Source organism: Pinus tabuliformis, chromosome 8 (genome assembly GCF_031772625.1).
Source record: "Pinus tabuliformis cultivar Carrire ecotype Pingquan chromosome 8, CPIR1, whole genome shotgun sequence".
In the NCBI taxonomy this organism is placed as follows: domain Eukaryota; kingdom Viridiplantae; phylum Streptophyta; class Pinopsida; order Pinales; family Pinaceae; genus Pinus; species Pinus tabuliformis.
The window spans coordinates 809442936-809468273 of record NC_142294.1 but is presented as its reverse complement, the minus strand read 5'-3'; positions in this window follow the sequence as shown (position 1 = coordinate 809468273).

The following is a 25338-nucleotide window of genomic DNA, read 5'->3' as shown; positions in this document are numbered from 1 at the left end:
CACTCCCTCTCGAAAAGATATGGATTATCAGCAGCCTCTATCCTGCCTCGGTGGTACTCGAATTTGCTCCTGGTGAGAGCCTTCGTCAGAATATCAGCATCCTGATCCTCCGTTGGAATGTACGAAAGTAACATGATCCTCCGCTGCACACAATCTCGTATATGATGGTACCTAATGTGCTTGGACCCGAACAACCCGACCAGGATCATCCTCGTCCACATAGATCGCTGCTTCCTGCTGTACCAAGAAACTGTTGTCAATCCAATACTGAAGACCCCTCCTGATGTGCTCTTTTTTTCTGTTGGGCTCCCTGCCCAATCTGCATCCGTGAAGCCACATAGCTTCACCACATCCTCCATTATATACCACAAACCATATCCCGATGTGCCTCTCAAGTAGCGCAATACATGCTTGCCCGCCTTCCAGAAGAGCTTGGTAGGCTTAACCATAGCTTGTGAAAGCTGGTTAACTGCATGGCATATATCAGGTCGTGTATTGACGAAATACATCAGCGACCCCACCAACTGTCGATACATAGTGGCATCCACTTCTTCTCCCGAAGTGGCATCCTCCTTCCTCCAACCTCCAGGAAGAGGAGTATCAATAGGCTTGCAGCCATGCATGTTGAACTTCTCCAGTATCTCCCGAGCATACTTTCCCTGAGAAACAAACAGTCCACCATTGCGCTGCCATATTTCCAATCCTAGGAAATAGTGAAGGAGGCCCAAGTCCTTCATCTCAAACTCTGTAGCAAGATCCTTCTTGCATGACAGTATCAACAGCTCATCACCCGTTAGAATCAAATCATCAACATACAGTACAATGATAAGCAACTTACCCTCCACCACAATCTGGTATAGGTTAGGATCCGCCTCGCTCTTGGAGAATCCAAGTCCTGTGAAATAGCTGTATATCCTTGTGTACCAAGCACGTGGTGCTTTCTTCAACCCATACAGTGCTCTCTTGAGCCTGCAGGCATGCGACTCGCTGCTGAAGACCTCAAAGCCTTCGGGCTGCTCAATGTACACCTTCTCCTCAATGACTCCGTTGAGGAACGCAGTCTTCACATCCATCTGATGAATGTGCCATCCCATCTGCGCTGAGAGAGCAAGAATCGTTAGTACGGAAGAATACCTTGCGACAGGTGCAAAGGTCTCCTCATAATCGATCCCCTCTATCTGTGAAAAGCCTCGGGCAACAAATATTGCCTTGTACTTCTCCACACTCACGTCAGCTGCCTGCTTGACCTTGTAGATCCATCTCGAACCCACCACTGATTTCCCTTCCGGTCTATGACCAATATCCCATGCACTGTTTGTGACAATAGAATCATACTCTTCCACCATGGCGTCTACCCATGCGGGATCCTCCACAGCTTCCTCGAAAGAGGATGGCTCAGTCACAACACACTTGCTCATCAGAGCCATGTATCCAGTGTACCGATTAGGTGACTGTCTCTGCCTGCGTTGGGCTGTAGGTGGTCCTACAACTTTCTCTGCATCTTGAGCCAGTCGCTCAGCTTCTGTCAAGCGCTTTCACCCTCTGATGTTTGGCGGTGCATGAGTGGTCTCTTCCACTCCATGAAACTCGTCTTGTGGCTGATCCACGTCCTGAAGCTCATCCTTAGGAACTAATAGCTCCTCATCTGCATGCAAGTGTAGCTCCCTCTCAAGCGAACACTTCATGGCTTTCTCCTCCTGAAATTTTATATCTCATTGCACAACAGTTTTACCACTGTCTGGCAAATACACACGATAGTTGTGGGGCGTATCAGTGTACCCCACAAATATCCCAACCTCTGCGGTCGGCTCCAACTTCTTCCTGGCATCCTTCGTCACATGCATGTAAACATTAGCACCAAAAATCCACAAATGAGAAAGATCAGGTTTCTTACCAGAATAAGTCTCCTCAGGTGTACTCATGCCAAGTATCCTATGAGGACAACGGTTCTGCACATAAACTGTTGTATTGCATGCTTCCGCCCACAAGTGAAGGGGTAGGCCCTGATCATGCAACATTGCCCGTGCAGCACCCGCAATCGTTTTTGTTCTTCCGCTCAGCTACCCTGTTCTGCTGTGGGTTATGGGGAGCTATGAGCTCTCTACGGATCCCTTCTGTCTTGCAGAAATCCTTGAACTCGTCCGAGATGTATTCACCACCATTATCGCTCCTAAGAGCCTTCACCTTCTTCCCCGACTCCTTCTCGACCAGTGCTTTGAATTCACAGAACTTTGAATATGTCTCACTCTTCTTCTGCATGAAGAAGATCCAGCACTTACGAGAGAAATCATCATCAAAAATCACATAATACCTGTGTTTTTCTGTCGAAGCAACTGAGAAAGGTCCACACACGTATGTGTGAATTCTCTCAAGGATCGTCGTGGCACGACTATCCTTCTCGTGAAAGGTGGCTTTCACAAACTTCCCCAAAGTACACCCCTTGCACTGATCTGACTACGCAAGTGTGCCTTTAGGAAGCCCTGTAGTGATCTGCTGCAGTATCTATAAGGCTCCATGGTGAAGGGGTCCCAATCTCCTGTGCCACAACTCGCCATCATCCCGGCTCACCAATCCTTCTGCCTTGCCTACCATTGTTGCGCATCCATCTACATGCAACTGATAAAGGTTCCTCACTCGAACCCCTATCTTCCGGGTCTCACCAGTTGTCTTGCTGCGCAGGAAGGTCTTTCCCTCGCTGAAAACAACATCATACCCCTTGTCTTCTAACATCGCCACTGAGATGAGATTCTTCTTCAATCTTGGAACATGCATGACTTCCTTCAATACAAAGGGTTTACCAGACTCCCTCTCAAAGGAAATGGTACCGATACCGGTCGCACTGTATCTACCATCATCGCCCATCTCGATGTGCACTCCAAGATCTTTGTCCTCCAAATTAGAGAACAAATCTCTATCTCCCGTCATGTGAAAAGACGCACCACTGTCCAAGAACCAGACTGATCCCATCACACTTGAAACCAAGCATGCGATCAATGAAAAATCAAGCTCAAACTGTGAGACTAGAGCCTCTCCTGCTGAAGATCCAGCAGCCTGCTTGTTCTTCTTCTTCTGCGGACAATTAGTGGCGTAGTGTCCGTGCTGGTGACAGTGAAAACACTTCACCTTGGACATGTCCTGCTTCTTGCATTTTGCACTGGAATGAGAAGCTTTCTTGTTCTTCCCCTTCTTTGCTTTGGCAGCCAAAGCGCAATTATCTTCATCAGATACCTTTGATGAAGATCCATTCTCACCTTTATTGTTACTAAGTTTATCCTTGAGCGCCAGGTCGCTGTTGCTTTGGAATAACATTTGCAATCCGTTGAAAGACATTTCAACGTTGTCACCAAGAAAACACTGCTGTAAATTCGAATTCCACCAGCAACCAACTCAACTGCTTCCGATCTAGAATTCGTGAGAACAAAATATTTCTCGTACAGAGATTGACTGTATGGGCTTTTACCGGATATTTCACCTTCCAAAGGAAGGATGAATCTAGAGGCTACCTGGCCCGATTACAGACTCTGCCTGAAGAAATAGAATGTAAACACTTCCTGAATAGTAGATCTGATGATCAACAGCTCCGATACCATGTAGAAATTTTCCTACAATTATCTAGCTCCCTCTGATACCATGTAGAAATTTTGAATAATTTAACACATATTCAATGGAGATTATCCTGATCATGTACTATTGTGGAAAACATACACAATACATAAGCTCCTCTACGTTGATCATCAATATAGCAGCATCAATAACAATAAAACATCAAGAGCATTCACACATTAACACAGTATGTATCCCGGGGAAAGCATCTCGCTAAAAACCCCACACTATCTGTATATTAATGATTGAGTCATGTAAAATTATACAGCATAATACTTCTCACAAGTATCTCCACCTCTGTTACACACAATACAGCTCAGATCTGATCTCCAAATCTCTTCCACTGCTTGCCTGCCTCCACTGCTCAATACCTGCTCAAGAACTGATGAGAATGGCTCACCAAACTCGTTTTTCACCTACAAAATAGTCACTCACTCTTTGTTGGACGTGAGCACAAGCTATAATGTGGGAAAATACGTGATCAAACTCATTGGCATACTCAATCCATTGATTGTGCAAGATCTAGTGCACAACTATAGTCACAACTGATAGCAATCTGATTCTCTACCACCTGTCCCTGTTGAACTGAACATGCACTGACATGCAACTGAGTTAACTGATGTATTCATTAGTTGTATTATGAGTTAATAAATTGTGAATTAATTAATAACTAATTCGCCCAACTCATCTCTAGTCTATTTTCCAGTTAGACTAAATACAACCAGTTTAACAAAGCTAAACTGAACACAACTCCATTAACTCCACAATCAACTCCACCAAACTCAACTAATTGAGTTCTAACTGAATTCATGCATGCAACAACTCAACTGACTCATAAGAAAAGTGTATTTCCTTTTTCCAGCTGCATGTGCCACCTCTGTAGCTCAAACTGAAGTGCTCCAAGAGAATAAGATTAAGTTTATAGTCCAAATATTATTGTGAGATAATAATATTTGACTTTTCTATTTTTGACAACCAGTCTAAAAATAGACTTTGATCACTCACACTTTCATCAAAAATAGAAGTCCATCTATTTTTTCCCAACTTGATCAATCATCCATAAACAGCAACCTGCAATCCATAAACATGATCCATATGTCTAAAAATAGACATAGTATAAAAATAGACTTGCGCCAAAAATAGCCTGCGGGCCCACTTAGTGAAGGCGACTCTTTTCACTAAGCTCCATCATCTTGTTGCAATCTCAACACTCCCTCTCGACAAGATATGGATTATCAGCAACCCCTATCCTTCCTCGGTGTTACTCGAATTTGCTCCTGGTGAGAGCCTTTGTCAGAATATCAGCATCCTGATCCTCCGTTGGAATGTACGAAAGTAACATGATCCTCCGCTGCACACAATCTCTGATATGATGGTACCTGCTGTGCTTGGACCCGAACAACCCATCCAGGATCATCCTCATCCACATAGATCGCTGCTTCCTGTTGTACCAAGAAACTGTTGTCGATCCAATACTGAAGGCCCCTCCTGATGTGCTCTTTCTGTCCATTGGGCTCCCTGCCCAATCTGCATCCGTGAAGCCACATAGCTTCACCACATCCTCCTGTCTGTACCACAAACCATATCCCGATGTGCCTCTCAAGTAGCGCAATACATGCTTGTCCGCCTTCCAGAAGAGCTTGGTAGGCTTAACCATAGCTTGTGAAAGCTGGTTAACTACATAGCATATATCAAGTCGTTTATTGACCAAATACATCAACGACCCCACCAACTGTCGATACATAGTGGCATCCACTTCTTCTCCCGAAGTGGCATCCTCCTTCCTCCAACCTCCAGGAAGAGGAGTATCAATAGGCTTGCAGACATGCATGTTGAACTTCTCCAGTATCTCCCGAGCATACTTGCCCTGAGAAACAAACAGTCCACCACTGCGCTGCCATATTTCCAATCCTAGGAAATAGTGAAGGAGGCCCAAGTCCTTCATCTCAAACTCTGTAGCAAGATCCTTCTTGCATGACAGTATCAACAGCTCATCACCCGTTAGAATCAAATCATCAACATACTGTACAATGATAAGCAACTTTCCCTCCACAACAATCTGGTATAGGTTAGGATCCGCCTCGGTCTTGGAGAATCCAAGTCCTATGAAATAGTTGTCTATCCGTGTGTACCAAGCACGTGGTGCTTGCTTCAACCCATACAGTGCTCTCTTGAGCCTGCACACATGCGACTCGCTGCTGAAGACCTCAAAGCCTTCGGGCTGCTCAATGTACACCTTCTCCTCAATGACTCCGTTGAGGAACGCAGTCTTCACATCCATCTGATGAATGTGCCATCCCATCTGCGCTGAGAGAGCAAGAATCGTCAGTATGGAAGAATACCTTGCGACAGGTGCAAAGGTCTCCTCATAATCGATCACCTCTATCTGTGAAAAGCCTCGGGCAACAAATATTGCCTTGTACTTCTCCACACTCCTGTCAGCTGCCTGCTTGACCTTGTAGATCCATCTCGAACCCACCACTGATTTCCCTTCCGATCTAGGAACAATCTCCCATGCACTGTTTGTGACAATAGAATCATACTCTTCCACCATGGCGTCTACCCATGCGGGATCCTCCACAGCTTCCTCGAAAGAGGATGGCTCAGCACAACACACTTGCTCATCAGAGCCATGTATCTAGTGTACCGATTAGGTTACTGTCTCTGCCTGCGTTGGGTTGTAGGTGGTCCTACAACTTTCTCTGCATCTTGAGCCAGTCGCTCAGCTTCTGTCAAGTGCTTTCGCCCTCTGATGGTTGGCGGTGCATGAGTGGTCTCTTCCACTCCATGAAACTCGTCCTGTGGCTGATCCACGTCCTGAAGCTCATCCTTAGGAACTAATAGCTCCTCATCTGCATGCAAGTGTAGCTCCCTCTCAAGCGAACACTTCATGGCTTTCTCCTCCTGAAATTTTATATCCCGTCGCACAACAGTTTTACCACTGTCTAGCAAATACACACGATAGTTGTGGGGCGTATCAGTGTACCCCACAAATATCCCAACCTCTACGGTCGGCTCCAACTTCTTCCTGGCATCCTTCGTCACATGCATGTAAACGTTAGCACCAAAAATCCTCAAATGAGAAATATCAGGTTTCTTACCAGAATAAGTCTCCTCAGGTGTACTCATGCCAAGTATCCTACGAGGACAACGGTTCTGCACATAAACTGTTGTATTGCATGCTTCCGCCCACAAGTGAAGGGGTAGGCCCTGATCATGCAACATTGCCCGTGCAACACCCACAATCATTCTGTTCTTCCGCTCAGCTACCCCGTTCTGCTGTGGGTTATGGGGAGCTATGAGCTCTCTACGAATCCCTTCTGTCTTGCAGAAATCCTTGAACTCGTCCGAGATGTATTCACCACCATTATCGCTCCTAAGAGCCTTCACCTTCTTCCCCGACTCCTTCTCGACCAGTGCTTTGAATTCACAGAACTTTGAATATGTCTCACTCTTCTTCTGCATGAAGAAGATCCAACACTTACAAGAGAAATCATCAACAAAAATCACATAATACCTGTGTTTTGTTGTCGAAGCAACTGAGAAAGGTCCACACACGTCTGTGTGAGTTCTCTCAAGGATCGTCGTGGCACGACTATCCTTCTCGTGAAAGGTGGCTTTCACAAACTTCCCCAAAGTACACCCCTTGCACTGATCTGACTGCGCAAGTGTGCCTTTAGGAAGCCCTGTAGTGATCTGTTGCAGTATCTTCAAAGCTCCATAGTGAAGGTGACCCAATCTCCTGTGCCACAACTCGCCATCATCCCGGCTCACCAATCCTTCTGCCTTGCCTGCCATTGCTGCCCATCCATCTACATGCAACTGATAAAGGTTCCTCACTCGAACCCCTATCTTCCGGGTCTCACCAGTTGTCTTGCTGCGCAGGAAGGCCTTTCCCTCGCTGAAAACAACATCATACCCCTTGTCTTCTAACATCGCCACTGAGATGAGATTCTTCTTCAATCCTGGAACATGCATGACTTCCTTCAATACAAGGGGTTTACCAGACTCCCTCTCAAAGGAAATGGTACCGATACCGGTCGCACTGTATCTACCATCATCGCCCATCTCGATGTGCACTCCAAGATCTTTGTCCTCCAGATCAGAGAACAAATCTCTATCTCCCGTCATGTGAAAAGACGCACCACTATCCAAGAACCACATTGATCCCATCACACTTGAAACCAAGCATGCGATCAATGAAAAATCAAGCTCAAACTGTGAGGCTAGAGCCTCTCCTGCTGAAGATCCAGCAGCCTGCTTGTTCTTCTTCTTCTGCGGACAATTAGTGGCGTAGTGTCCGTGCTGGTGATAGTGAAAACACTTCACCTTGGACATGTCCTGCTTCTTGCCTTTTGCACCGGAATGAGAAGCTTTCTTGTTCTTCCCCTTCTTTGCTTTGGCAGCTGTTATCACTGAAAATTCTGTTGCCAAAATTTTTTTTGCCTAGTTTAAAGACAGGGTGTTTTCGCAGCACATGAATTCTTTTTAGCAGTTTCGCAGCGCTACTCGTTTAGCTGGTTTCGTAGCGTGCTACGAAATTGGGGATTTGTTCGAGTTTTCAGTGGAGGCCCAAATCCTAGCATGCCTATTGTACAGAGTTTTGCTTCCCTCCAGGAATGCAGATGAGAGCAGTGACAGTGTTTTCAAGGAGGCACCTTATGATGATACAGCTATTGTGGGATTGGCGTCAAGTACATTAAGGGAGTTATCGCTGAATTCTGGTTCATGGGTGATTGTGAAGGATGTCCATACTAATGTGGGAAGACTTGCAAGAGTCTTTGTTTTGGATCCTCCAGACAAAAAATCTATTGAATTCCACAAATCATAGAGAGTACTATGTTCTCAGCTGGCATGCTTGAAGCATATGGGCCTTCTGTCAGTGTACTGTTTGTCTGAAGATTATGCTTTAGTCATTGATCCACAGGTGGCGTATCTATCACCTCAACTGGCCTTTGATATTGGGCTACATTTAGCATGCCTGAAGACCCTCATAGGACGTGGTAAAGGATCCTTTGCTTCTTTATTCTCTGAAAGTGTTTCTGCTGAAAATAAGTCTCTAAATGCAACTGCTGAAGTGGAAATCATTCCGTCTACTGTTCTACATCAATCAACAAATTCAATCCTGCTTAGACCCCTGAATCATAATTTTTAGGGTTCTCAACCTATTATGCCTAGATATGTTTCACACTTAAGAAATCTTTTGTAAAAATACCTTCTAAGTGGAGTTCTTGATGGTTTAAAGAGCAGCATCTATTCTCTAGAAGCAAAAAGAGCAATTCAGCGATGGTGTTGGTTATAGTTGGATTGATGGTTTGAAAGAGCATGCTGCAAATCATGTTACCAATATGATGATGGCAAATGCAAAATACATTACCCTGAGAACACACCCACGACAAAGGAGGCTCGACCGGGAGAATTTCAAATTGTAGATATTGATTTTCCTAATACAACTGCAATTTCCAGCATGAAAACATAAATACTATGTTATTTAAGGGCGCAACATCATGTGTTATAGAATGTGAAATATTTCACGGTGAAATATTATGTTATAAAGGATACGCACAGATGTTTATTGTAATGATTTAAGGGAAGCTGTCTGCCGAGTATCAGGCACAGTCTTTGATAAATCTTCTTATTCTAGATGGACAGGGCATTCACATTGCGGGTTTCCCCAGATGGTTATCAAGAATATAAATAAATGGGACGTGGATATAAGCCGAGAATTGTTTAGCTTGCTAGTGACACGGCATCAATGCAAATTGCAGATAAAGAAAACCGTGTAGCATTTGGAAATGTTACAGCGTTTCAACCGCATTTTGTTCTATCCTTTGATTGTCCCGAGCAAGAGATGTGAGGTGGCTTCTGAATAGGAATTAAGGCCAAGCTGATGACAATTGGAAAGGGAGATCATAAAGTAAATTTCAACAGCTGGTGGCGTGAAGGGAGATATTCAAGGGCTAATATTTATGTGTGATTCGAAAACAACGGAGGACTGTTTCCATTATCGTGTTTCTGTTTCAGTTATCGTGTTTTTTGGGTTGCCTAAGGCGCACAAAGAGCTTGTTGAGAAGGTAATAGCAGTCAAGTTGGATCCTCGTTTGGTGCTGAAATTGCAGCGCAGGGTACAAGGCACAAGTAATGCTTTCCGGCTACAAGTCATTCAGGGAGATGTTCTCAAACGTGAACTGCCTTATTTCGATGCGTGTGTAGCAAATATTCATTATCAAATATCTTCTCCGCTTACATTTAAATTGTTATCATACAGACCAATTTTAGATGCGCTGTTACCATGTTCCAAAGAGAGTTTTCTATGAGACTTGTTGCAAATCCAGAAGACAATCTATATTGCCGGCTTTGAGTGAATATTCAATTGCTAGCTCGTGTTTCACATCTCTTGAAAGTGGGCAAGAATAATTTCAGGCCTCCTCCTCGGTTGTATGTATTGAACCTTGTAATCCTCTGCCCCCAATTAGTTTCAAGGAATGGGATGGCATGATTCGCCTCTGTTTTAATTGTAAGAATAAGACTTTAGGGGTGATCTTTAGGCAAAAGGCTAACTTATCACTACTGAAAAAGAACTTCAAGACATTTCAAGCATTGCAAGAAACATGTCAGAAGACAAATGAGAGTGAAGATATTCCAGAGTAGTTATTAGCGGTGGTGTTAGCTTGCATGGGTAGAGGAAAAGAGGATGTTTCTCCAATTGCTCGTTGGTTTGTTATGGCGGTATTGGAGCAGTGTGTAATCAAGCTGGAGCTCTATATGATTCACTTTAGAATATATTAATCAGGTAGAAGAAAAGGTATGTAATATTATCTGCTCAGATTCAAAATCTCATGTAGAAGAGGATCAAAATGAATTTGTTGTTCAGGTTGATGTTACAGGATATGCTAAGGATACCAAGAGATTGGATTTTACCTCTCAGAAACTTTAAGAATTAAAGCACTGTGTCATGCTCATGACTGTGTCTCCCAAGAAACATTATTGTTTGAAGCTGGTCACAGGAGTTTTAAATAGGGCTGAAGAGAAGACGGGGGATATTTCAGATGCAATTTTGAAGTCCGATAATAATCAAAAGTCAGTAGATGGTCAGAGTCATGTACTATTACCTGTTAAGAGCACTGAGGAGCCAAGTCTTAGTTCTCAGCAAGTTGTCAACTCAGAGCATTTTGGCATGCCTGTACCAATGCCACTTGGTAAACATGGTGGGTCAAAATATGTCTCAGAACACTATAATCTGGCAAAAGAGAACCTGGTTTTCTTATGAATGTTAATCTTATGTCAGATATGCATGATAATTGAAATCAACCAAGCAATGGGTTAGGTGTATTATGCATACAGATTTGAAGTCTCATGTGCACATTAATCAAAATAAACTGGGCAGTGAGGATGTATGACAATTTGAAGCCTGGCAGCTGAACAGGATTACTTACAAATGGTTATTCATTTGTTGGAATGATGAATAGTCAGAAAATGGAGGACAAGTTATCTATGGTGGAACAGTAACCTTCTGAGATAATGCAAGATGCGGTGATTCTATCCATGATTGGTAAAGCCAGATCTTTTAAGGCGCCAAAACAAAGATGTCAAGCTCATTATTATGACTTGCATTAATGAGAATCACACTGAAAATGTATCTGATTCAACGCAGACAATTGTGAGTTTGGTTTGAATGAAAGGAAGACTGTGTTTTCTTTAAATCACACAGCAGTTTCGTAGCGCGCTACGAAACTGCTGTAGGTGATGATTATAAGCGCAGAGCAGCTATTGTGATACTGTGAGCGGGAGTTGAGGAAGAGAAACACCTGTCTATCAATACCACCTACAGCACATCAGAAACATGGCAGCATTCCATACCTGGGGTTATTAAAAGATTTGGGAACATGCTGCTACACTTTCGGAGAATGTTGGGAGACAGAGACCGTTAAAATAGAGCACATCTTTTGGTCAATTAATGAGCCATCAGCGCTTTCAAGCATCCAAAGTCAGTGTTCCTTGCATCTTTAGCTCAGCCATCTCAGCCTAACTGAAGGAGGATAGCTGTCAAGGATCCAAGAAGAATCAAGCATACGAGGAGAATGGAATTAGTGTTTTAGTTTGATTAGGATTTTGTGTAATTACAGCTCAACATGTTTGTAATTAATGAATTAGTTAAATAGCATGTAGGAGGAGTTAATAGGGCCTTCGAGCCCATTCTAGAGGGGAGGAATAGATTCCTATAAAGGGATCAGATTAGGATGTAATAGGGGTTGGAGATTTTATACAAAAACAGAGTTTATTTGGGCCAATGTAAAGACTTATTACAGTAATAGTAAAGCAGTGGTTGTTTCTTCTCAAGATTCTCAATGGATTATATATATGATGGTGGTTTATTCTCTTAATGTTCTTTTACAGCCTTGTTATAACATAATCACTCAGAATTCATTTTCAATGCTCTGACTTCCTGTATGTTTGGCAAGCTGTGGTTTATGTGAAATATGTTTGAACATCTGATGCAAAGAGCCTTGACTTCCATGAAATGACTGTGATTTTGTTTACTAAATGTGTGAGACTCCATAGCCCAATGAAGACCAATTTGATATGTGTCCAACCAGCTTTGTTTTCATGAATGTGTGAAGAGTTAGCCATCTGTTGTTGTGAATGATTTTTATCAAAAGTTTGTGAGAGAGCCCTCTCTGACTAATGAGGCTAATCCTTAGTCTAAAGTCTGGTTGAAAGAGTTACATGAAATCTTGCTTGGTTGCAGCCCTTAGTACTGATTTTGTGATAACAGCAGCCAAAGCGCAATTATCTTCATCAGATACCTTTGATGAAGATCCATTCTCACCTTTATTGTTACTGAGTTTATCCTTGAGCGCCAGGTCGCTCTTGCTTTGGAATAACATTTGCAATCCGTTGAAAGACATTTCAACGTTGTCACCAAGAAAACACTGCTGCAAATTCGAATTCCACCAGCAACCAACTCAACTGCTTCCGATCTAGAATTCGTGAGAACAAAATATTTCTCGTACAGAGATTGACTGTATGGGCTTTTACCGGATATTTCACCTTCCAAAGGAAGGATGAATCCAGAGGCTACCTTGCCCGATTACAGACTCTGCCTGAAGAAATAGAATGTAAACACTTCCTGAATAGTAGATCTGATGATCAACAGCTCCGATACCATGTAGAAATTTTTCTACAATTATCTAGCTCACTCTGATACCATGTAGAGAATTTGAGTAATTTAACACATATTCAATGGAGATTATCCTGATCATGTACTATTGCGGAAAACATACACAATACATGAGCTCCTCTACGTTGATCATCAATATAGCAGCATCAATAACAATAAAACATCAAGAGCATTCACACATTAACACAGTATGTATCCCAGGGAAAGCATCTCGCTAAAAACCCCACACTATCTGTATATTAATGATTGAGTCATGAAACATTACACAGCATAATACTTCTCACAAGTATCTCCACCTCTGTTACACACAATACAACTCAGATCTGATCTCCAAATCTCTTCCACTGCTTGTCTGCCTCCACTGCTCAATACCTGCTCAAGAACTGATGAGAATGGCTCACCAAACTCGTTTTTCACCGGAAAAATAGTCACTCACTCTTTGTTGGATGTGAGCACAAGCTATAATGTGGGCAAATACGTGAGCAAACTCATTGGCATACTCAATCCATTAATTGTGCAAGATCTGGTGCACAACTATAGTCACAACTGATAGCAATCTGATTCTCTACCACCTGTCCCTGTTGAACTGAACATGCACTGACATGCAACTGAGTTAACTGATGTATTCATTAGTTTTATTATGAGTTAATAACTTGTGAATTAATTAACAACTAATTCACCCAACTCATCTCTAGTCTATTTGCCAGTTAGACTAAATACAACCAATTTAACAAAGCTAAACTGAACACAACTCCATCAACTCCACAATCAACTCCACCAAACTCAACTGATTGAGTTCTAACTGAAGTCATGCATGCAACAACTCAACTGACTCATAAGAAAAGCGTATTTCCTTTTGACAGCTGCATGTGCCACCTCTGTAGCTCAAACTGAAGTGCTCCAAGAGAATAAGATTAAGTTTATAGTCCAAATATTATTGTGAGATAATAATATTTGACTTTTCTATTTTTGACAGCCAGTCTAAAAATAGACTTTGATCACTCACACTTTCATCAAAAATAGAAGTCCATCTATTTTTTCCCAACTTGATCAATCATCCATAAACAACAACCTGCAATCCATAGACATGATCCATATGTCTAAAAATAGACATAGTCTAAAAATAGACTTGCGCCAAAAATAGCCTGCGGGCCCACTTAGTGAAGGCGACTCTTTTCACTAAGCTCCATCATCTTGTTGCAATCTCAACATAGATTGTCCATCTTAGTCCCCTAGTGACCTCTGCACAATTTTCATCAAAAATTCTTGGAGCTCGCATCCCAACTCGAAACTTGCCTTGCGTAATTTCATAGCCTTGTCCTCTCTCCCAGTCACCTGCATCAGAAAGTGAACAACCATGCATCATGGTAGACTAAGAGGTTTATGGATTTTATGTTGTCTCGTCATGAGTGACTGCAGATACAGGAACATGAATAAACATGATGTGATGATAGATGCGATGAACAAGGAGATTACATGCAAAAGGACGTGTTTGCGTATGGACAAACGAATGATGCATGCAAGGAGATGTATTCGCGAATGGATGAACAAACTATACATGTGAGGAGATTTGTTCATAAACGGACGACCATGCAAGGATGTGTTTGCAAATGAACAAACTTGCAAGGAGATATTTTTGCGAACGGACGGACATGTCAAGCATGCCAAAGTACAAACGAGGAGAAACATGCACATGCAACATCAAGCGAACCCAATGACCATCGAGGACTCCGCACACCTTGCCATGCAGAGGTGAAGTTGTGATACACCAAGAAGACATCCATCACTCAGCAACACTACAGCTCGACATGCACACTAGCAGTAGCATGAACATACCAACATTGTCATGTCAAGTCGTGTCACGAGTCATGTTGGTCACATCACTACTGTGGGCCATACTACTGTCAATCAATGCAATGTAACGTGGAATTCCAAGAGACCCACATGTAATCTGAAGATTCATGTAATCTGAAAAGTCATGAAAGTCAAACAGTGATGAGGGAAGTCGAATAGTCACAAGGGCCAGTTTCAGCCTTGGCTATAAATACCCCCTCATTTGTACATGCAAAGGACTTTTCACCTTGGCTCCTCCCATATAGCCTTGAGACTCTGTAATCTTTTCTTTGAGGAGTGAGTAGTGGCTCCAACACCCCGCCTACAGGGTTAGTGATGTATGTTGTATCAATGTGTCTTTGAACTTTCACTTAATTCAGACACCTAATAACAGGCCAGCTCATTTTCACACATGTGTTGTAACTATTTGTAATATTAATCTTGAACACTTGTGATACATGTTTCTTTAACCTGTATTAAAAAATTGAACTCATTCAAATGTTATAATACATATATTTATGAAAATGTGTTGTATAAGTTGTTAACGTTGTCCTGCCCATGTTGGTCACCTCCCCAGACATCAAACGGAACCTTTCACATAAGCTTTTTATAACGACCATCGCACTCATGCAAACTACCCCGCTGGGTGTTGAATGTGCTATCTTCCTTTATGTGTCATTACTGCCACATCTGTGTGGATTTCTCTTCCGAAAGTTATGCATTTAATTTTGTGTTGTGTGTCTCTGATAGAGTTGGGACTTCCTCCCATGCGATTGTAGACTCACTCCCACCCTCTCTCTCTGCTGTGAAAGAACCTTGATACAAGTATCACTAGCACTCACCAAGCACGCAAACCTCGTTGTTCGAAGACAAAGAAGACCACTCTCTTGTGCTGACAAGTAAGAGCTAAGGAAAACATTTAAGACAATGGCAACTGGGCCATCATACTGATTGGAACTCCTACACCAAACGGTGTGAGTTCTAGTTGGGACTTCATACCGGGGAGATCCCCTGAATGTTGGCAGGTCTAGCACTGTCAACATAAAATCCTTTTTTTTTTTTTGAAAATATGACTATTGATTTCAAGAATCTCGATCCTATTGAAATCACACCATTGTATATTATTCCTAATCAATAAGTTAATGGTTTAATTATATTAAATGTTATTAGGTCACTAAATGTGGAAAATGAAGATGTGGTGTGCAAATGGTTTCCTTATACTTTTGTAAACAAATCTTCCACATGTTGTTTATATTTACTAGTAGGATAGATTACTAAGTGGAATGATTTCAAAAAGTAGTCACTAGTATGTGTCATTGAGAATCTACATAATTGTAGTATTGAAAGACCTAATAACAATTGAAATGGATAATAAACAATGAGTAAAATACTTTAACTAACATTTCACTTCCATTTTAAGTAAATTGTTAGCAAAATATGTCCCAGATGATCATATGGTAATATATCTGTGTGTGTGTATGTGTGTATAACAAGAAAATTTGATCAACCAAGAGATGAATACCTCTTTGGAACGAAACAATAATATTCTCATTAGGTCTCAGTGTCTCAAAACCTCAATAGGTATGTGGAAAGAACACCACAAGCAGATGGTGGGGTTAACGGGGGCCAACGGAAAAATCCATCTTGTCAATTAATGGGGCCATGTCCTTCTCACAATGGAGAAATGGGAGGTGGCATGGTTCTAAGAGGGTTGAAATTCTCAAGCTAAGGACCATCCCCACCACCCCCCAAATTATCTCCATAGCTCATGCTTAGATGAATATCTTCCATTCGATTTTAGGGCGAGGAGCCATGAATGGAACCATGATAGAGGGACTTCCCCCCTTGTGACATCAACAAGGGGTCCTCGTTTTAATCTTAACTATTGGTACCTCTGTCGAATGAAGTCTGCTAATTGGCCAAGGGAGGATTTTTAATTTTATATATCTATATATATATATTAAATTAGCCACGGAACAAATTAAGTAATAACACAAAAAAATTAACTTGTAAAGCCAAGGGGGTGGACCGGTAGGGACCATAGGATGTTGATGTGGTAATGCCACATGGACACGATTGATGATATGGACCTCCCCTGAAGGGTGGTGGGCTACTATGTGGGTGTGACGTGGCAACACAATGCTGACATGGCAAGGATTTAATGGCCTAAATTCAAATGACCATATCTTTTGATTTGGAAGTCAGTTTTAAAAAAAATTATATCACTAGAAATATCTCGATGAGGTATATGAACTGGTAATTTTTATTTTAAGTTTTGGTGAGTTTGGAAAAATGACAAAATTTTAAGACCCCATTTCCAAGACAAGACTTTGGATGTTGAGTCAATGATAGTAACATCAATGATAGTGATGCCTTCTTCTACCCTTAGTATGGTTTATGAGGTGGATGGAGGTGTCACATAAAATTTTATAATAGCCAAAATAATTTGAATCCTTATATGTGAAGAGAAGACAAAGTGATAAGGGTAGCCAAGAATCAAGAAGGTAAAATGAACAGCCAACCAAGTGTATAAAGTTCATGATTTTTCCACCTCCTTTTTATTTAAGCAAGATGAGTATGATGGGCATAGTCGATTTTTAGTTCTACATTTTTGTAAAATATTTTAGAATGAATGAGAACCCACTAATGGCCAAGTTATTTTAGAAACAAACTTCAATTCTGAAACTTATGATGCGTGTAACATATTTTGCTAGATTAGTGAATTTTGTAATTGTATAAACATTTTCATTTACTCTGTATAATTTTCTCTTGGATGAATAGATTATTTTATTTTGTTTATCTAACAGATTATTTTTCCATATCCATAAGCATAATAATCTAGTTCAATTGTTCATTTTGAAACTTCTATCGTATGCAACTAGTTATTTAATTTTTTTCTTTTATTTTCCTAGTAACTTTTGCTAAAGGTATCAATTAGTGATCTAATTGGTGTTATATTTACCTCCTTGGTTTTGTTAATTTAGTTAAGAATTTTCCTTTTTCATATTAAAATATTTTCATCTCATTTATTATGCCCCAAAGAAAACTAAATGCTTGACTCAACCTTAACCATTAGAACCTCTAAATACCATTTAAAGGTAGTTAGGCCATAAACCAGACAAATTCGCCATTCCAAACAATGCATGTTCTAATTAGGACCTTTCATTGCAGGAAACCCTACTAATTACATAGGGAAATTCATCTTTGTCAACAGTCTTGGCACTAAATGAGCGTCATCATTATATGGATGATAAATATAATTTGCATGGTGATTTATCACAACATGATTTAGGTCAAAGTCTTTTCTATGTTGGTTCTTATCCTAAAAATATTTTGAAAATATGACTATTGATTTCAAGAATCCCGATCCTATTGAACCCACACCATTGTATGTTATTCCTACTCAATAATTTAATGATTTAAGTATCCTAGATGTTATTAGGTCACTAAATGTGGAAAATGAAGATGTGGTGTATAAATGGTTTCCTTATACTTTTGAAAATTAATCTTCCATATGTAATTTTTATCCGAATGGAAAATGACATCCACCCATAGTATTCATTCACCCATGGTATTGTAAGTGGTGTCCACCCATGGAATTTACCCATGATATTGTAAGTGACATCCACCCATGGTATTTTCCCATGGTATTGTAGGTGGCATCAACCCTTGGTATTCATCCTCCCATGGTATTTATCCACTCATGGAATTTACCCATGGTGTTGTAAGTGACATCCACCCATTGTATTCATTCACCCATGGTATTTACCCACCCATGGAATTTACCTGTGGTACTGTGACCAAAAAAGACTATAGGTAACAAGTCGCATTTTGTAAAAGGATAGATTTTCCACCACAGTGTAGCCTTTGCAGTTATTATATGTTTTAATTAAAGAAAATCTTTGTGATTTTGTTATTGTGTGTTCTCCTCTTTTCTTCTGGAAATTCAAGTTTTCAGATCTTGGGGCCCTCCCCCCAAGATCTAGATCAGTGGTCAGGTTATGATTCCATGGGAATGAGGGTTTGATGCATATTTCAGTTTCAAATTTTTGCATCAATATTCATTGACTTCAGGCACGTGTTGTGACCTCCACAAAGCACTTTCTTGGGCAAAGCGAGAAGAATTTTGTTTTTTTCATTTTTTGGCAGGTTTTTTTTAGGCAGCAAGTTTGAAGATCATATCTAAAAAATTTGGTGTAAAATTTACAAAAATAAATAATAGATCTGGATTCCTTCCAAAAAAATATCCAAATTAATTAAAAAAAATTGGTCGGATCAGAGTTCGAATGAGGGAGATATCGTTGATTTAAAATCAACCTTTTTTCAGAACTTTTATGATGGCGGGACAGTTGCAACGCGAATCGGAGTTTCCAGAGTGTCCAAGTAGGGATTTCAATCACATGGGAAGATGCAGAATGGTCATTCTATTTCCAAAAATAGGTTATAAAAATTATTTTGAATTATATTGACCGAGTTATTCCTATTTTAAATCTGGAGCAACATTTGGAGTGGGTTCCCTTTGGAGATGTGCCCTCCCAACCCGCTTTAGTAGGCACCTGCTTCACATTTTTCAGTTTCATCATAGCAGCATCTGTCTTGGGTTATTTGGAGGCGTGCCCTCCCACCCCAAGCGATGTAGGCACTTGCTACTTCATCAATAGTCAGCATCATGGTTATGGGTCAACCGCACAAAATATGTCATCGAAGTCCATTTGCTAGGCCGCACAATGTTAGTACCACAGTTGGTCACAAGCATTACATGGTATCTCTATCCTCAGATCTTAGTTTTTCATCGTTATGGGTCATCCACAAACCCACACTTCATCGAAGTCCATTTGCTAGGCTGCACATTGTTAGTATCATAGTTTATCACAAGCATTACAGGGTATCTCTATCCTCAGATCTTTGGTTTCATGGTTATGGGTCATTCACAAACCCACACTTTATTAGAGTCCACTTCCTAGGTCGTGCACTATCATTATCATAGTTGTTCACAAGCATTACAGGATATCTCTATCCTCAGATCTTCGTTCATCACGGTTATGGGTTAACCACACAAAACCCTTCTCTTTAGTGGCTCTTCATATTGAACAAAGGCTTCTCAAACTTCACGCAATGGGGACCACTACTTCTTAAGGAGGGAGGAATGATCTGAATGGAAAATGAAATCCACCCATGGTATTCATCCACCCATAGTATTCATTCACCCATGGTATTGTAAGTGACATCCACCCATGGTATTCATCCACCCATGATATTTATCCACCCATGGAATTTACCCATGATATTGTAAGTGGAATCCACCCATGGTATTGTAAGTGGCATCAACCCTTGGTATTCATCCTCCCATAGTATTTATCCACTCATGGAATTTACCCATGGTATTGTAAGTGACATCCACCCATGGTATTCATTCACCCATGGTATTTACCCACCCATGGAATTAAACTGTGGTATTGTGACCAAAAAATACTATATATAACAAGTCGCATTTTGTAAAAGGACAGATTGTCCACCACAATGTAGCCTTTACAATTATTATATGTTTTAATAAAAAAAAAATCTTTGTGGTTTTTTTATTGTGTGTTCTCCTCTTTTCTTTTGGAATTTCAATTTTTCAGATCTTGGGGGCCTTCCTCCAAGATCTGGATCATATTTATATTTACTAGTAAGATATACTACTAAGAGGAATGATTTCAAAAGTAGTCACTAGTATGTGTGGTGGAGAATCTACTTAGTTATAGTATTGAAAGAACTAATATAAATTGAAATGGATAAGAAATAATGAGTAAAATACTTTAACCAACATTTCAATTCCATTTTAAGTAAATTCTTAGAAAATTATGTCCCAGCTGATCATAGGGGCATATATATGTCTCTCTCTCTCTCTCTCTCTATATATATATATATATATATATATATATATATAGAGAGAGAGAGAGAGAGAGAGAGAGAATTTGATCAACTGAGAGATGAAGATCTCTCTGAATGGAAATGACAATATTCCTGTTGGGTCTCATTGTCTCAAAACCTCAATAGGTATGTGGAAATAACACCGCAAGAAAGGGTGGGGTTGATGGGTGCCAAGTCAATAACCCCTCCCATCAATTAAAGAAGACATGTCCTTCTCACCCCCCAGATAAATGGGAGGCGGCATGGTTCCAAGAGGGGTGGAATGTTGAATAAGGACCAACCTACCCCCCCCCCCCCCCCCCATTATCTCCATATGTCATGGCAGTACCCCCCCTATAATTCCATCGATCAGACTTGGATCAATATCTTCCATTTGATTTTGGGGTGACAAACCATAAATGGAACAACAATAGAGGGATGACCAACCTTGTGATATCAACAAGGGGATCCTCATTTTAATTTGGACCATTGTTATCTATGTCGAATGAAGGCTATTGATTGGCCAAGGGAGGGGTGTGAAGTACATAATATGTTAAGATCTATATATACATATATATATATATATATATATAATAAATGGGCATAATGTAAAATATTAACTTGCAAAGCGAAGGGGGTGGACCGGTAGGGACCATAAAATGGTGATGTGACAATGCCACATGGACATGATTGATGATATGGACCTCCCCTGAGGGGTGGAGGGCTACCATGTGGGTATCTCATGGCAACACAATACTGAAATGGCAAGGATTTAATGGCCTGGCTTCAGATGGCCATATCTTGTGATCTGGATGTCAATTTTTGAATAAATTTATATCGCTGGAAAGATCTTGATGAACTAGATACAATGGAATATCTATTTTAAGTTTTGATGAGTTTGGAAAAATGAATAAATTTTAAGATCCCATTTCTATGACACGGCTTTGGAGGTTGGGTCAATGATAGTAATGTCAATGATATTAATGTCTTCTTCTTCCCTTAGTATGGGATATAAGGTGCATGGAGGTGTCACATAAATTTTTATAATAGTCAAAATAATTTGAACCCTTATATGTGAAGAGAAGACAAAGTGATAAGGGTAGCCAACAATCAAGAAGGGAAAATGAATAGACACTGAAGTGTATAAAGCCAGTGAGTTTTCCACCTCCTCCCTTTTGTTTCAAAAAGATGAGTATGATTGGCATAGGGTATTTTTACTTCTACACTTTTGTAAAATATTTTAGAAAATTAATGAATGAGAACCCACTAATGGCCAAGCTATTTTGGAAACAAACTTCAATTCATAAAATTATGATGTGTGTAACATATTTTGCTAGCTTAATGATTTTTAGAATTGCGTAAACATTTAATTTTACAATGTATAATTTTCTCTTGGTTGAATAAAATATTTTATTTTGTTTACCTAACAAATTGTTTTTCTATAGACATAAGCATAATAATCTAGTTCATTTTTTCATTTTCAAACTTCTATCTTACGGGACTAGTTATTTAAATTTTTTATTTTATTTTCCTAGTAAATTTCACTAAGGATATAAATTAGTAATATACTTGATGTTATATTTACCTCATTGGTTTTGTTAATTTAGCTTAAGAATTTTCCTTTTTCGTATTAAAATATTTTCATCATATTTATTATGTCCCAAAGAAAACTAAATTCCTAACTCGACCTTAACCATTAGAACCTCTGCAAACCATTTAAAGTTGGTTATGCCATGTTGGGAATGGGTTCCCCCAAGAGCATTTTTGGGGCTAAAAGCCCACGTTTTTGGATAATTTTGTAGTAAAGTTGTAAAGTCTTTGCATTTTGTGGTCGCAGAACGTGAAAGTGTCAAGATTCATAAAGGGTTGTTGCCCCTTATTTTGTAAAGTGTCAAGTTGGTTGTAAAGATACACCCATGATCTATGGACCATGGGAGTGTATAAAAAGGAGCTACGTAAGTAAGCTCTAAGTAGTTCAGTTCAGTTAAGAAAGGAAGAAAATAGCGAAGTGGAGTGGATAAGTCTAAGTGTTCTCAGGTCTTAGCGTAGGTAGAGCCTCTACAGCTGAGTGCGCAGAGGCCTAGGGTGGAAGTCCACAGTTGAGTGTGCAGACCCCTGCAACTATGTGCGCAGGGTGGATAGAGTCTGTATTTAACTGGAAGATATCAATAAAGAGAAGTATTATGCAATTACTTTGTATTTAGTTCCTGTTAATACATATGGTTATATTGTGTTTTGGGTTTAATTTACAATGTTTATTTGATGCACGAATATATGTGATTGTATCGGTTAATTAAACGCAAGTAAGGATATCAGTTTATGCGGCGCTAACTGTGATTAATTAGTAAGATAAGTAAAACACCTGAGGTAACTTGGGAACCTATACAATGCATTGTCATAGTTGCATGAAAGTACCTGGACCACGGATTAGGGCTGCGCGAAGGTCAATCGTACACCTTCGCAGAGGTACTAACGAGCGGAATAAAGGGTATACTGATAGAGCCCTAAGGCTTAGCGACCTGCGTGAAAGTAGGGGCAGAGGGTATAAACCGACATCACGACCATCTTAGGGTGCAGAAACTTGGTTCTAGCATCCCCCCATACTGCTTCGGGTGAGACTTCGGTCCGCGCTCCGCGGGATGATGCCAAAAGGGCCAGTAGTGTAGGGATTTGTTTGGCTAACTAACATTGAACCTGGGTCAGGGCCCACTAAGCCAACAAATGATTCTGTTACCAGGACCAGAATATGCATGAGAGATGTGTGATGTCGTATCACTGGAATCCAACTAAGAAAGAGATCAAGGACTTGTTGGATAGAAAGATCCATGAATTCGTAGCATAGGAGAACATAAACCTGCGGTTGACCAAGGAACAGTGGCTAGACAGGTACATATATACAGAAATCCACTAGATATTTTTCTATTCCTTTCCAGTTGAGTTATACAAGTGGATCGCAAAGCTAGCGGATAACCAAGGAATGTGGAGGCTTGACGATCCTATTGTCTGGACCCCGGAGCTAGTACAGATACTGGAAGCTTCTGAGGGTTATATCTCTCGCACTATCAATCATTGGCTTGATCGTATCATAGGAGGATTTGTGACTAAATTCACGGTTGGTACCTTAGTTAGTTATAGCGAGGCGAATCGGTGCTTTTTCAAAGGTCCATGAGGTAAGTACTTGAAGTCTTTAAATACTTGGATTAAGATGTTATTGTGCGAAAAATGGGTTATGCAGCTACCTTGATGTTCGAAGCTACGCGAAATGGAAATAATTACAGGAACAAAGGAAGAAAGGGCCCTGAATATAGCCCACTGATTTCACCTCCTTTGAGTAATGAAGAGGGAGTAGGACAAGCTTCTCTGTGAAGTGCAGTTCAGTTGATAAAACAAGGATTCCTGCGACTTCCACCTCCACCTACACCACCTCCAACTTCACCACTGTCACCTACGACTTTGCGCACACCACCACCACCTCCACCACAGTTCAACATGGCAAATTCAATGAAGCTGCCTTTGTTTAAGGGCTTGGGAAATGAGGACCCAGACTAGTTTTGGTTCATCGTAAAAGTTGTATGGGAAGCTCAGGGCCTCATAGACAATCACGTAAAGAAGGCAATGGTTGTTAGTGTTTTACAGGATCACGTGCTAACTTGGTACATCAAGTACTCTAATGATAACCCAAATGCTGGGTTGGCAGAGATCCAGACTGCGCTGAATAAAGAGTTCAGTAGGCCTAAATCTGAGGCACAGTTGATTATGGGGTTCAAGGAAATCGCGATGAAACCAGGTGAGACACCTTGGGAATTGGATCAGAGATTGAAGTGTAAAATCCATGAAGCTAATATGAACTTAACAAATGGACAACACCATGAGTGGTTCGTGGCTTCGCTCCTGCCTCACCTAAGGGTTGCACTATCACAACAAAAGATTACGACTTAGGCAGAGGCCTTGGATATTGGAATAAGACTGCATGAAACAACGATGCAAGATCTAAATCTGGGGGTTCAGCAGATCCATTCGCATTTGTAAAAACATTGCCTCGAAATGAAAAGCTTGAAGCAGGATAGAATAGTTCAACCAGAGGCATGCGAAGAGATATGGTGCTTGAAATGTAAGGGTCAAGGGCATGACAAAGACCACTGCCCGGTCTTTACGAACTATATTGCCGGAGGAAGACTGATTCCTTTGAGGTTGGAAGCCCAAGTAGGACCAAGCATGGGACCTGCGTTGTGGTGCGCTATATGTCAGGTAGCAGGGAAACATACGACTGATAACTGTCATTTGCTGTAGAAGTTTGTACAAACACCGCAACAATTGTTCTGCAACTTTTGCAGGTCAGTAGGACATGATGAGCATAACTACCGAAGTTATGTATTGATGATGGATAGAACACCCGCCTATAGAGTTCAGGCAGAAATGCGGCCCCTTGACCAGAGCGTTGGGATGGCACGAATAGGCTTTTAGTGGCGCAGATGAGGCCGAGGTGGAGGAGGACCTGGTAAAGGTCAAGGACAGCCGATCTGTTATAATTGTGGAGGACCAGGACACTATAACCGTGAATGCACTAACCCAACGTGTTCATCGTGCAATTATTGTACTCAGTTTGATCATGAGATGGAGGACTGTCCTACATTGATAGCGAGGATACGCGACAAAGGGGTGCTACCACCACAACTAACTCAAAACCTACATATGATGAGGGCTAAGTCCTGCGAAGAGGATCTGAATGTGAATATAATGCTCTGAAGTGGAATTCCAATGAGTGAAGATAAGGGGAAACATCCTAAAGACAGTGCATGGGTTCACAAAGCGCCGACAAAGGAGGCTGA